We start from the raw sequence: 12,906 nt of genomic DNA on the forward strand, positions 1-12,906 counted from the left end.
CAGTCAATGAATATGCAAGTGATAACTGTTCATTTTAAGTGCTGTCCTTATAGAGGTTTTTCCTTCACTGTGCTCTGCAAAACGCCTGCCTTACTGGAAAACTAACTTGAAAAATTGCCTCTTGCTGTTATTAGACCCTGTTGTAGCTCTTTCTCACCTGAGTATTCTTTAGCTGGGTTCTGTGGCCAGTGCTGTGTCCTCCAGTTTGATAGTAGGGGCCTTTTCTTGCTAAGGGATTTTTCTTTTGTGGGGCTTTAGATAAAAATGTACGTCCACTACATAGGTTCTAAGACTTCCTGGATCACAGCATTAAATATCCCTGCTGTGTTCCAGAAGCACTTGAGGGAAGAAATAAAGCTGAAGCCTTTGAAAAATTAAAATGTATATTCCCAGCTATAGAAGCACTTAGGAAGATGGTGGGTGGGGTGGATGGAGGTGATGAAATTTAAGTCAAAATAGTAAAAATTAAAATAGAAGTGAGAAGTTTGGTTAGCGTCCAGGAGAGGAGAAGAAAGAGAAGTTCAGGCACAATAAAGACTCCAACCCCAGAGTGTGTAAGGGGCAGAGAAAAGAGGGCAGAGATTTAACAAGAGAAAAGGGGGAAATGAAGATGGTGCCAGGAATGATTTCAGGAGACAGCAGTACAGAGGCTATTGCTCAAGCCATGAGGAGGGTCTGAGAGAAATAAAGCAATGAGCTGTAGCTGTCAGGCAGCTTAACTGAGTTGCAGATAGGATGGGTGCTTGTGAGGGGGATAATTTTAAAAACTCTATATATATGTGTAAGTTCTCTTTTGCAACTCCACCCTCCCCCCGACCTCGTACTCTTCTGCAGAGCATTCTTTGTCTTGGGGAGGTTGACGATTGTTATAGCAGGCATACAAAGGAGGATGGGGGTGTATTGAGGTGGGGGTGAAGGGGTAGGGCAGTGGAAGGGTGGGGCTAGATGGGGGAGAACAAGATAAAAAGAAAAGCAATTAAGTTTTAAATTAGCTCCTGAAATCTGAAATAGTGTTTTGCAAGAAGACATACCTTTAAAAGCCAGACGCTTTAAGACAAAGGAATTTTCTGATTCTTAATATATCAATGTTTAGTGGACTTGACCACAGAGGTGCTTCTGATAGAAATCCCTGCAGACAGGAAGAAGGGTCTGTGTTGAGCTCCTTTGAGAAATCCTGGGTCCTTGTGTGACCTGGCAGGGACAGAAAAATTCCTGCCTGCTCCCGAGAAGAGGGAGAGGGGTACGGGATATAGCCACTGAGGTGGGAAGAACGAACCCTGTGCCGGACGGTTTTGGGGGAATGGTCTGGGACAGGGATTGGATGGGCACTATAAATAGAACCCTGAGGTTTTACGGGCTGGCGAGGGCCAGGGTGGAGCTGCCTTGGCAGCAGAGCCCCTGCCCTTGGTGGCTTTCTAAGTGGCATGTAGAATAACAGTAAAATGGCCAAGACAGCAGAGCAAAATTCTTTGCTGTGATATTTTTTTAAAGACCAGAGGTGATGTTGGAACTGATAGGTATTGGTTTTACTAAGTCAGTTTTCCAGATTTTTATGGAAACTGTGCAACAGAGATAAATATCTGAAAATACAGAGGACAGGATACGTGAGATTCAGCCAATGCAGTGGGAAAAAGGAGTTAACTTAAGAGAAGGTTCAGGATACATCCTAAGAGGGAGGCACACAGTTTATTTATAACATGCAGATCAAGAAAAGGCATTGACTATTCAAAAGGATATGGATTTTTCTCTTTATAACCAGGCAGATTTGTGATCTGCCAGATCAGGTGTATGAGTGCCGTGAACCCCTGTCCTGCCCTCACCTCCACCAAACAGTATCCCTGGGATGAGGTAGTTACTGGGGAAAAGGTAAGTGATGTGGAGAGAGCTGCTGAGCAAGGCCACTCATGAAACATTTGCTGTGGACTCTCCTGTAAAAACGTTAACACTGAATCTGAAGGTGGCTAGAGGGAGAAAAGGGGAAAATGATTTGAAGATGGAGTAAGTCATAGCTTATGCAGACGTCCTCCCTGGTAAAAGCCAGGGAAGTGTTGACTTCACAACCATCCTACTCAATCAACAGAGTTTTATTTGCCAATGAGAAATGAGCATCGGTGAAGGAGAGATTTATTCACACATTGGGGTCTAATAGGACTCTCCTTTCAGGGGCACAAGGTGTCTGGGGCTTTGATGAATCCATCTGCTAGAACTGCTGAAAAAGGGGAAAAAGGAGAAAAAGCACAACAGCTACAGGACTACAGCAGCCTCATCTGTGAATCACTTGACCCCCTGGGCAGGGATGGGCACCTTGCTGCTTCCGGTCACTGCAGGGCTGTCTGCGTTCAATAATCATTAGCTGTTTCCTGTTCACTGGACTGGATACAAAATAGATTCAGGAAAGGGTTAGCTGCCCACCCAATCTAAGACTCTTGGGGGTTAACAGTCAGCTGGGCAGTAACTTTCCATGAGGGCAGCTGGAGCGTTTTTTGTTTTTTCTTTTTTCTTTTTTTTTGGGCTGAATAAATTATGTGGCTCATGTTTGGGGTGGGGGGATGGGATTTGGTTGGATACCCAAGTGTGACAGGTGTTTATTTTGGGTTAAGCTAGGATAATTTGTTATATGAAGTGGCTCTGGAATATAAAAATGGCCTCGATTCAACTTTTAAACCAAATATTTGCAATTTGAAGTAATTAGCGGTTAGGACAATAACATCTGGTACATTTGCAGGCATATTTCCAGGAAATTTATAGTCATGGGCTCAACGACATTTATTGAACTCCGTTAGCCCAGTCGCAAATAGTAGCCTACTATCGCTCTGCTGATAGAAAAGCAAAGGCAGAAAGAGGGTAAATTACCTGCTCTGGACGAGTGGCTTACTGGCAGCGAGGATTAGAACACAGAGAAGCTGATCTGGTCCCAGGGAGCTGACCTTTGAGGCATAGCAGAGGCGACATTGCAAATGCCAGCCGCTGTTGGCCATGACTGATACCTGGAGAAATCTGTGACTTTAAAGACATGATGCTGCTTCCATAAATAATATTTACCATGTTATTTATTCATGGTTTATGGATTATTCACAGGTCATAATTGTGAATGAAGCCATTGCAGCTGATCCTACTGTGGTGATTAATATTACATTAGTGCATGGGATGATAGAATAAATACACACACATTTTGTCAATTGAAGATGCCCAAACTGAATGGATGGTGCATGCAGCTTCTAGAAAGCAGAAGATTTTCCAGTCTTCTCCTCTAGGCCTTGTAGTAAGTATGTTAGGGAAGCCTAAGGACACAGATAGGGAAGGGCATAAAATAGAGCTGCCCGTCAAGAGAACTGAGTTCTCATTTGCAACAGGAATAAGTGAATCTATTATGAGCTGGAGGACTTGAGAGAGAAGCTTACATGTAGATACTCTTCATACTCCAGTGCTTCGCTGTGCACGTGTCCCATGGAAGGCCTGTTTACTTTTTTTCTCTTATCCACCTATAGAGAAAACCTACATGCATTAGCAACTCAATGGTAGTTTCATCTTACTGCAACACATAAAGATATGTATTGGCAAAACACCTCACAGGGGTGTTTTGTTAGAAAAATGAAGGCCATCTGTGCTGGCATCTCTGGGTAGTACTTCTTTCTTCTCTTTTGTTCTGCAGAATTGCACTGCTTTGTGCTCTCTCACTTTCAGCAGCAAAGCAATTTTGTAAGTGGTGCACTCAGATGCTCTGCTGAAGTTATAACTGATACAGGCACTGAGATGAAGATGCTGCAGTGAAAAATGGGGCATGTCAAAGAAAACTGATTCATAATCATAAAATGCAGACAAGGTGGTAGGAAGTGGTGAGTGTACTGCAGGCTGTCAGTTGCCCACTTCCAGGTTTGTCCACAGCCCGAGGGAACCATATCTTGTCAGAAATGCTTGTGGATGCTAATCTATCAACATTTGTTCAATCTCAAATTGTATCAGAGGGTTCAATCTCCTTTTGGACTTCAGCAGTCACCTCCTAGCTCTATTAGATCTCCTTTGGTCAAATGAACTTCCATTTAAAAGCTGCAAGGCTTTTCTCTTCTGTCTCTTTCCCCATGGAACTGGAAATGTGGGCATGTACTGTTTATTTCTTTTAACAGTGACCTGATAGATCTTTGATATAAAATTCCAATCACCTCCCAGAAAAACACACAATCCCCCACACACCATCCCTTCTGTGCCCCTTTGTCTAACAGTCTTTCCTGCCTGGGTCAATGATTTTCCTTTCAGTCATGGAATCCAGCTGCTTTATCTTTTCCTGTTGTGGATTTTTCTTACAAGTGCTACTCTCCTGCCTGGGGTCTTTTTCCTCCTTGCCTCCACGCATGTCTCACTCTCTCTCTTTCTCAGCAAATTAAATCCTTCTGTAAGATGCATCATCTCACAGACCTTTCAGTTTCTCACTACCTGAGACTTCCTTTTCAGACAACATTTCATATGAAATAACCTGCAAATCCTCCCCTGACAAAATACCTAGAAACTCTGAATGAACAATTTTTTAAACCTCCCCTATGAATGCCTAGATGAGTTCATAAAACATAATCTCTAGGGGACAAACGAATAAAAAGCCATATCTGACACTCTAATTGCTGTGTGTGTATGTGTGTGTGTGTGTGTGTGTGTGTGTGTGTGTGTGTAGGAGAGGGATGGTTTCCAGTAATCATGATAAGATAGGGATTTAGATGATATCACCATGGGGGGACCAATGACAAGGCTTGGGGCCTATATGAAGTAGGGATTGGAACTGAGACCTTTATGGTGGGACTGTTGAAGGGCAACACCCTCCATAAAAGAGAGACTAGAAAATAAATCTGCTCACCCTCACAAGGATTCTTTTAAAACTAAGCATGTTTGCTGTAGGTCAGTCTTCCATGAAGAATTTCATAATCATTGGCTTGTTAATCTCGTGGATTTGTGGTTCAAATGTATACTGCTCTGTATGATTTGTGAACCCACAAGTTGAAAATCAACATGAGAAGTGGTCACAGGTCAGTGAAACCCATGAGTACCTGGAAAGAGCAAACACCCAGCCCAGGCCACAGAGGTTTCCCACAGAAATAGACACTCTGAAGATGAGCTCACAATCTAAAATTACAAAATATTTAAGGAAATAATTCACCCTGAACTAGAATCAGCAAAGGCAGTAAACAAACATCAGGATCATAACCTGAAGAAATTCAGATGTTACATTTAAAAATCTCAAACTGTATCAGAGGGTTCAGTCTCAGACTTTAAAAGGTGAATTAAAATGATTAAAAGAAGAAATTCAAAAGAACAAGAAATGGCTAGTATCAAAGAGAACCTCTAGAAATTTACATGTAATCATTTAAATAAAAACTCAGAGTATATTAAACAGAATATTAGATTCAGCTGAAAAGTGAATTAATGAACTGAAAAATATATCTGAAGAAAACTATAATGTAACTCAATTAAATGTATGGATGATATGAACTACAGATAGACATAAACAATAGACTGAGTTGCTCTAACATATATGTCTAGTACAACTTCCACATGGAAGAAACAGAGGGTAGAATTCCCCTTAAGAGAAAAGATCACATACAGTTATTCTCTCCTGTTACTATCCATCCATCCATTCATCCATCCACCTAATCATTAATCCTTCCCTCCCATATATTCACTCACTAAACATTTATTCAAGTATATAGTCTGCCTTTATATTGTGTTATGTGCTTTGTGCACAGAAATAAAAATCTAATCCCATACTTACACTTCCAAAACATTGCTTAATGTTATGTAATCATCCTTAAAATGGTCAGAAACTCTCAAAGGGAAGAATCTAAAGTTTAATTAGGATCTCAGTTAGGTTACCATCTCAAATGCTGCAATATAGTACAAGTACAAAGTAGTAAAATGAACTATCCTGAGGAAAAAGGAAAAAAAAAAGAGAAGGGCATTTATGTAGGTATATTAATGTGTACATAACACAGCAAGAAGAAGTTACGCAGCTGGCATGAGCCATGGTTGATGTTGCCTTCAGCCGGCACCTCCGATGGTTGGGTTTCTTACTGAAACCTTCATTCCTGAGCATCTGGGCTCTTGATGTCCAATCTGTCTTGAACTGCAGGACTCTTCCATTAATCTTTACCTCTTGACTTCATAGAGGCACCTTAGGATCAGTTGGGTTCCAGCCATACTCCTTCATGCCCCTGTTTTGCAGCACTCTATTTCCCCAAGGGAGCCAGGACCTAGCATCACTTTTTTGCTGCTTTATCTAGCGTCCCCAGGAGGAGTAAATGAACAGGTGGTAGTTGCCACCTCTAATTTAGGGGGATTATTGTTAAATCCTTCGATAGAATCATTTCTCCTTTGGATATTGAAAACTCTAAGTCGGCAGAGTAAAAAGTCATGGAGGTTGGGAGCAAATATTTTGTGAATGAGTCATTGAGTGTAACTAAAAGATATGCCCATCTCATTCCCCTCTGGTGCTGGGACTCACGTCTTCTAGCCAGTCCTCTTCAGAGCATTTACCATATCCTGTAAGACAGCATTTCAAGCTTGAAAAATGTTATGTACCGGTTGACATGATAACTGGGTATTTAGTAAGCAATTCCAGCTACATCTCGGGGATGGGGAAACAGATGTGATCAGTGAATTTTTATTGCATTGACTTATTTCTTTTTACAATAAAAGGACTTTTTTTGGCCAGAAGCAATGTTGTGTGACATTCCGTTAGGATGAAAAACCCATCTAGTAAGTCCATGGTATTGAAAAGACTGTCCAACATGAAAGGCATATCCAAACTCAGAATAAGTGTTTGTTCCAGGGGATGTAGCAGGATTCAGCTTAATTAATCTGCCACAAGATGGCTTCGTAGTTCAATTAAGTGTTCTGCCATATTGGAGGGTATGGGCTGTAGTTGGCAGATTTGCTGACTGACTGGGACAATAGCCAGACAGTCATAGTGAGAATAGGTCCTTCTTGATGAGTCTGTGTATTACCTCTGTCCCTGCCAATGTGGATGACTGTGCAGAAGCCCAGTGAGCAGGATTGGCAGGCTGGAGAAAGAGGCTAACTGGCACCACAGGCTAGTTGAGTGCCACCTAATTACCAAGCAGCTTCTCTGCAATAAAGGCATTATAATCAGCATCAATATGAGATACAGATATTCTCCTTGTCGTCAGTCCTCTGATCCTGTCTCTTCGAAGAACTTGTAACTATAGTATACATAGCTTCCAAAATGCAAGGATCCGACCAAGACTTGTGTGTACGTGAAACTACAACTTATTTTTAGTTGTGAAGGGGATAGCCTGCCTTGTACCAGGTTGCTCACCTGCCAGAAACTTCACTGATCTATCAGATCCCTCTAACTTTGTGACACCTACCTCCTATCTTCTGATGAGCCTGCATCTAACTTGAGCCTCCAGGCAACTTGCTACTTCCTGCTCTTCAGGTTATATTATTGTTGTCATCAATATGGTGGACCAGTGAGATATGTTGTAGACTGGGAAACAGTCAGGATCCTTGGGAACTAAATTGTGGCACAGGACTGGGGAGTTGATGTTTCCTGAGGCAGGATAACAAAGATGTACTACTCTCTATTTCAGGGGAATCTAATGGTTTCTGGTGTTTTTTTCTGCGTGTGGAGATTTGAAAAGAAAATCACTGGATCAGTAGCTGCTTACCAGGTGTCACTGGCTATACTAATTTAGTCCATTAAAAAGAGTACATCTGGGGCTTCCCTGGTGGAACAGTGGTTAAGAATCCGCCTGCGAATGCAGGGGACACGGGTTCGAGCCCTGGTCCGGGAAGATCTCACATGCCGCGGAGCAGCTAAGCCCGTGCGCCACAACTACTAAGCCTGCGCTCTAGAGCCCACTGGCCGCAACTGCTGAGCCCACGTGCCTAGAACCTGTGCTCTGCAACAAGAGAAGCCACCACAATGAGAAGCCCGTGCACCACAAGGAAGAGCAGCCCCGGCTCGCCACAACTAGAGAAAAGCCTGCACGCAGCAACAAAGACCCAATGCAGCCAAAAATAAAATAAAAGAAAAAAAAGAAAAAGAGTACATCTGGAATAGCAACATTTGTTGGCATCATCAACTAGCTCAAGTTATGAAAATTCACTATTACTTTCTCAGAATCAATGATATTTTGCATTAACTAAACTAGAGAATTAAACTGGTCATGTTAGAATTACCACCCTGCATTTTCTAGCCTTCAACGGTAGCAATAATCTCTATGCTCCTAGGGGTATAGTATTGCTCTTGATTTACTATTCTGTACAAAAAGAGAGATACACAGGCTCCGGGTGGACCTATTTTCTTACTCTCTGAGTTGGAAATCTACTGTGATTTACTTACTCTATGAGTTGGAAATCTACTGTGATTATTTTTCCAGCTACTGAAATGTATTCAAACATTATGTTCAGGACCTGGGGAAATAACCATGTAATGAGTTGTGGGTCACACATACCCAACTGTGAGGGAGTCTTGGGTGAAAATTCTTTTTTTTTTTTTTTTTGGCCGTACGCGGGCCTCTCACTGTTGTGGCCTCTCCCATTGCAGAGCACAGGCTCCGGACACGCAGGCTCAGCGGCCATGGCTCACGGGCCCAGCCACTCCGTGGCACGTGGGATCCTCCCGGACCAGGGCACGAACCCGCGTCCCCTGCATCGGCAGGCGGACTCTCAACCACTGCGCCACCAGGGAAGCCCCTAAAATTCTTTTCATAACTTATAGTTCTGGGAGTATAACATATTGAATATTTATATCTGTGTGTATTGTGGAGGGGGTCTTCTCATTGGGGAAAAAGCCTAGATACTTCATGAGACATAATTTTTGGTATTTTGGGGCTTGAAGGAATTCAGGAAATCTCCAAAGATCTAGGGTTAAGAAAAAGAAAAAAAAAAGAAAATCTGTGAGGAGTCAGCAAACAACAAACACACAGGGGAAAGTAGGGATTTCTCCAAAGTCAGGAACCGAATTGTCACTGCTTCCAAGAAACTGTGCCGTGGCCTGGTGACAGGGTAGGGGTGAGAAGTTGCTAAATCTGAGTGTCCAGAATAAGCCTAGGAAACTTGAAGGTGGCCTGAGTGGTCACAGGTTGGTAGCCTATCCTAGCTCAAGGCTGAAGGAAACCAAATCCTTGCTAAATATCTTCATTTTAGGCTTTTAGGTTTCCACTCATTAAAATCAACCAAATATAAGCCTACCATCAAAGAGTACTAAACATGCAAAGGAACTAAACTACATGAGTGAGAATTAGTCTAGGTAACCTATGACATATGAGACCCTCAAGACTCTGAACATGGGAATCATAAAATAGACTTCCATAATATGTAGAACATCAAATGATACTTTATAAAATTAAGAAAAAATAGAGGATGGAATAACTAAAATGTGCAAACTACAAGGCACTATTTAAAATGTCTGGGCATATATAAAACAGTATGAAATACAATTTTTAGAAATGAAAAATGTAGTTGTTGAAAAATGAACAGATGGGTTAAAGAGCAAATTAGATATAAGATAAGAGAAATAAGTTAACTGAGAGACAGGCCTGAAGAAATTAACTGGGATACAACACAGAGAAATAAGGAGGTATAAAATAGGAAAGAAATGTTAAGAGATGTGGAGGATAGAAAGAGGAGGTCTAACATCATGTTAGTTGAAGTATAATACATGGAACAGTAGCAAGAGCCCTGCTTAGGAGATTGTTAGAAATTCAGACTCAGGGCTTCCCTGGTGGCGCAGTGGTTGAGAGTCCGCCTGCCAACGCAGGGGACACGGGTTCGTGCCCCGGTCCGGGAGAATCCCGCGTGCCATGGAGCGGCTGGGCCTGCGCGTCCGGAGCCTGTGCTCCGCGGCGGGAGGGACCGCAGCGGTGAGGGGCCCGCGTACCGCAAAAAAAAACCCAAAAAACAAAAGAAAAACAAACAAACAAAAAATTCAGACTCGGCCTCTCTTATGACCTCTTGAATCGGAATCTGCATTGGTCAATAAACTCCCCACGTGGTTCATATGTACCCAAAGGTTTGAGAAACTGGGTGAACAAATTTATAATTTGAATCCCAGAGAGAGAATATAAAGAGAATGGAGAAGAAGCAATATTCGAAGAGATAACGAATTGATGGATGACATGAATTCACTTATTCATACCAAGAAGAATAAATCAGAAGAAATTTTACACCTAGAAAGATTATAATCAAACTAGAACACCAAAACCCAAAAATAAATCCTAGAGAGAAAAGACAATTAGACATTTGACATCTACAGTGATTTCAATAGCAACAATAGAAGCAGAAGAAAGTGGAATAATATCTTCAAAGTGCTGGGGAAAAAAAAAAAAAAACTCTCTGTATCCACCAAAACTACCTTTTAAGAAGAAAGGCAAAATAAAGACATTTCATAACCAAAAATGGAGAGAATTTATGAACAGATCTATACTTGAGAACTTCTGAAGGAAGCATTTAAGGAAGAAAAAAGATTATTCTAAAAGGCATGCAAGGAGTGGCGAACAAAGAAACTGATAAACCTGTAAATGAGTCTAAACAAACATGATCTGTATAAAATTGTATCTAATTTGTGAGAATTAAACAAAGGGCAGAATTAAAATACTTGACAACTAGTATTATGTAAAGTGGGAGGGGTGGTTAAAATTAAAGTGTTTTTAAATCTTTGTATCATCTGGGTTAAGGTCAATATGTTAACCATGGTCTGCACTGTGCTAGGTACTCACCATAAAATTTCCAGGAAAACCCCTAGAAGAATAGAAATAAACAGTATAAATTTTCAGAAGAAAGTACAGTTAGCAGAAGGAGTGCATAACTTCCAGTTTGATTTTAAAATGAAATTGTTTACATTAGTTTTAAATGTATCTAGTATGGAATCAAAGTACGATAGCATTTGAGATATACCATCACCTATTTAAAAGAACAAGATTGTCATTAATAAGCAGAAATTTTGCATTGCTCTAGTTTTCAATTTAGCCTAGATTTCCATTTCCCTCTTCCTGATACATTTTTTAAAATTTTATTGAAGTACAGTTAATTTGCAATGTTGTGTTCATTTCTTCTGTACAGGAAAGTGACTCAGTTATACATATATATATATTATTTTTCATATTCTTTTCCATATGGCTTGTCACAGGATATTGAATATAGTTCCCTGTGCTACACAGTAGGACCTTGTTGTTTATCCATCCCAAATGTGATAGTTTGTCTCTGCTAACCCCAAACTCCCAGGCCTTCCCTCCCCCACACCCCTCCTCGTTGGCAATGACAAGTCTGTTATCCGTATCTGTGCATTTCCCTCTTCCTTCAAAAGTTATAATAATATATAGTTGGCCCTCTGTATCCACGGTTTTCTGCATCCTCAGATTCAACCAACCATGAATCAAAAGTGGTTTTAGTCCGTGGATGGGAAACCCACGGATATGGAGGGCCAGCTCTTTTCTTTGTACTACCAAGGGACTTGAGCACCTGAGGATTTTGGTATCCATGGAGGCACCTGGAACCAATCACCCTCAGATACGGAGGGACAACTATACTTCCTGGTAGAAAGTTTTTTACTGATCTATCACAACTCTTTCCATAATCATGGGTATAGATTAATATTAATTTTTATTTCCTATGATACGTCTATTTTTTTTTTTTTTTTTTGGCAGTACGCGGGCCTCTCACTGTTGTGGCCTCTCCCGTTGCGGAGCACAGGCTCCGGACGCGCAGGCTCAGCGGCCATGGCTCACGGGCCCAGCCGCTCCGCGGCATGTGGGATCTTCCCGGACCGGGTCACAAACCCGTGTCCCCTGCATCGGCAGGCGGACTCTCAACCACTGTGCCACCAGAGAAGCCCCTGATATGTCTATTTTATTAAAATTTAGAATTTAGTTACTATTACACTTACTATTAGTGCACAGTTGGTCAAAACAATATATGTATTCCACATTTTGACCAATATAACTAAACATACAAAGTAAAATTTTATTGCAAATGCATCACTTATTGGGACAGTACTGCTTGGTTTCAATGAATTTATGTATCCAAGAGTTGGTAGAAAGACACAAGATTTAGCAGTAATTGTATTCCTATTTTGTGTTATATAAGATGTAAATCCTGAGAAAATTTTTCACACAAATAAGTAGATGAGAATAGAAGGAGTTTTATTATAGAAAGTCACCCACAGTGAAATTCCTTTAACACAACTGAATGATGATTTCTGAAGAAGGGAAGCTGATGTAATCCCTTTTTTAAAAAAAAATATGGCAGTAAAATATACATAACATAAAATTTAACCTTTTAATTACTTTTAACTGTATTCATTGGCATTAAGTACATTCATATTGTTGCACAACCATTACCACCAACCATCTCCAGAACTTCATCTCCCAAAACTGCAACTCTGAACTCATTAAACACCAACTCCCCATTCCTCCCTTCCCAGCCCCTGGACAACACCATTCTACTTTCTGTCTCTGTGAATTTGACTACTCTAGATATCTTGTATAAGTGGAATCATACAATATTTGTCCTCTTGTGACTGATCTGTTTCACTTAGCATGATGTCTTTGAGCATAATGTCATCCGTGTTTTAGCATATCAGAATTTATTTCCTTTTTAAAGCTGAATGATATTGTACTGTATGTATACAGCACGTTTTGTTTATCCATTCATCTGTTGATGGACACTTGTGTTGTTTCCACTTTTGATGGTTGAGAAAAATTGAATCCCTCTTTAGTAAGATAAGTAATGGCCAGTTATAATATCCAGTTGCAACCTTCTGCTTCTTATTTGGTACACATCCAAATGAGTTTTCCTTTAGTCTCTAGTGGGCAAATTACAAAGTAGTAAGCAAGCACAATTCCTCTGACCAAAGAAGCCAGTTATAAAAATTTTCCTGCTTCCATTTCCTTCCCTTGTTGA

The 12,906-nt window shown here is 40.9% G+C and overlaps 1 protein-coding gene across 2 annotated transcripts in view; it reads left to right on the forward strand.

Annotated features, from left to right (window-relative positions):
- Window positions 1-12,906, forward strand: part of UBE3D (ubiquitin protein ligase E3D) — a 317,055-nt gene that overhangs the window by 184,513 nt on the left and 119,636 nt on the right. The window lies entirely within an intron of this gene.

This window comes from Orcinus orca, chromosome 12, assembly GCF_937001465.1.
Source record: "Orcinus orca chromosome 12, mOrcOrc1.1, whole genome shotgun sequence".
In the NCBI taxonomy this organism is placed as follows: domain Eukaryota; kingdom Metazoa; phylum Chordata; class Mammalia; order Artiodactyla; family Delphinidae; genus Orcinus; species Orcinus orca.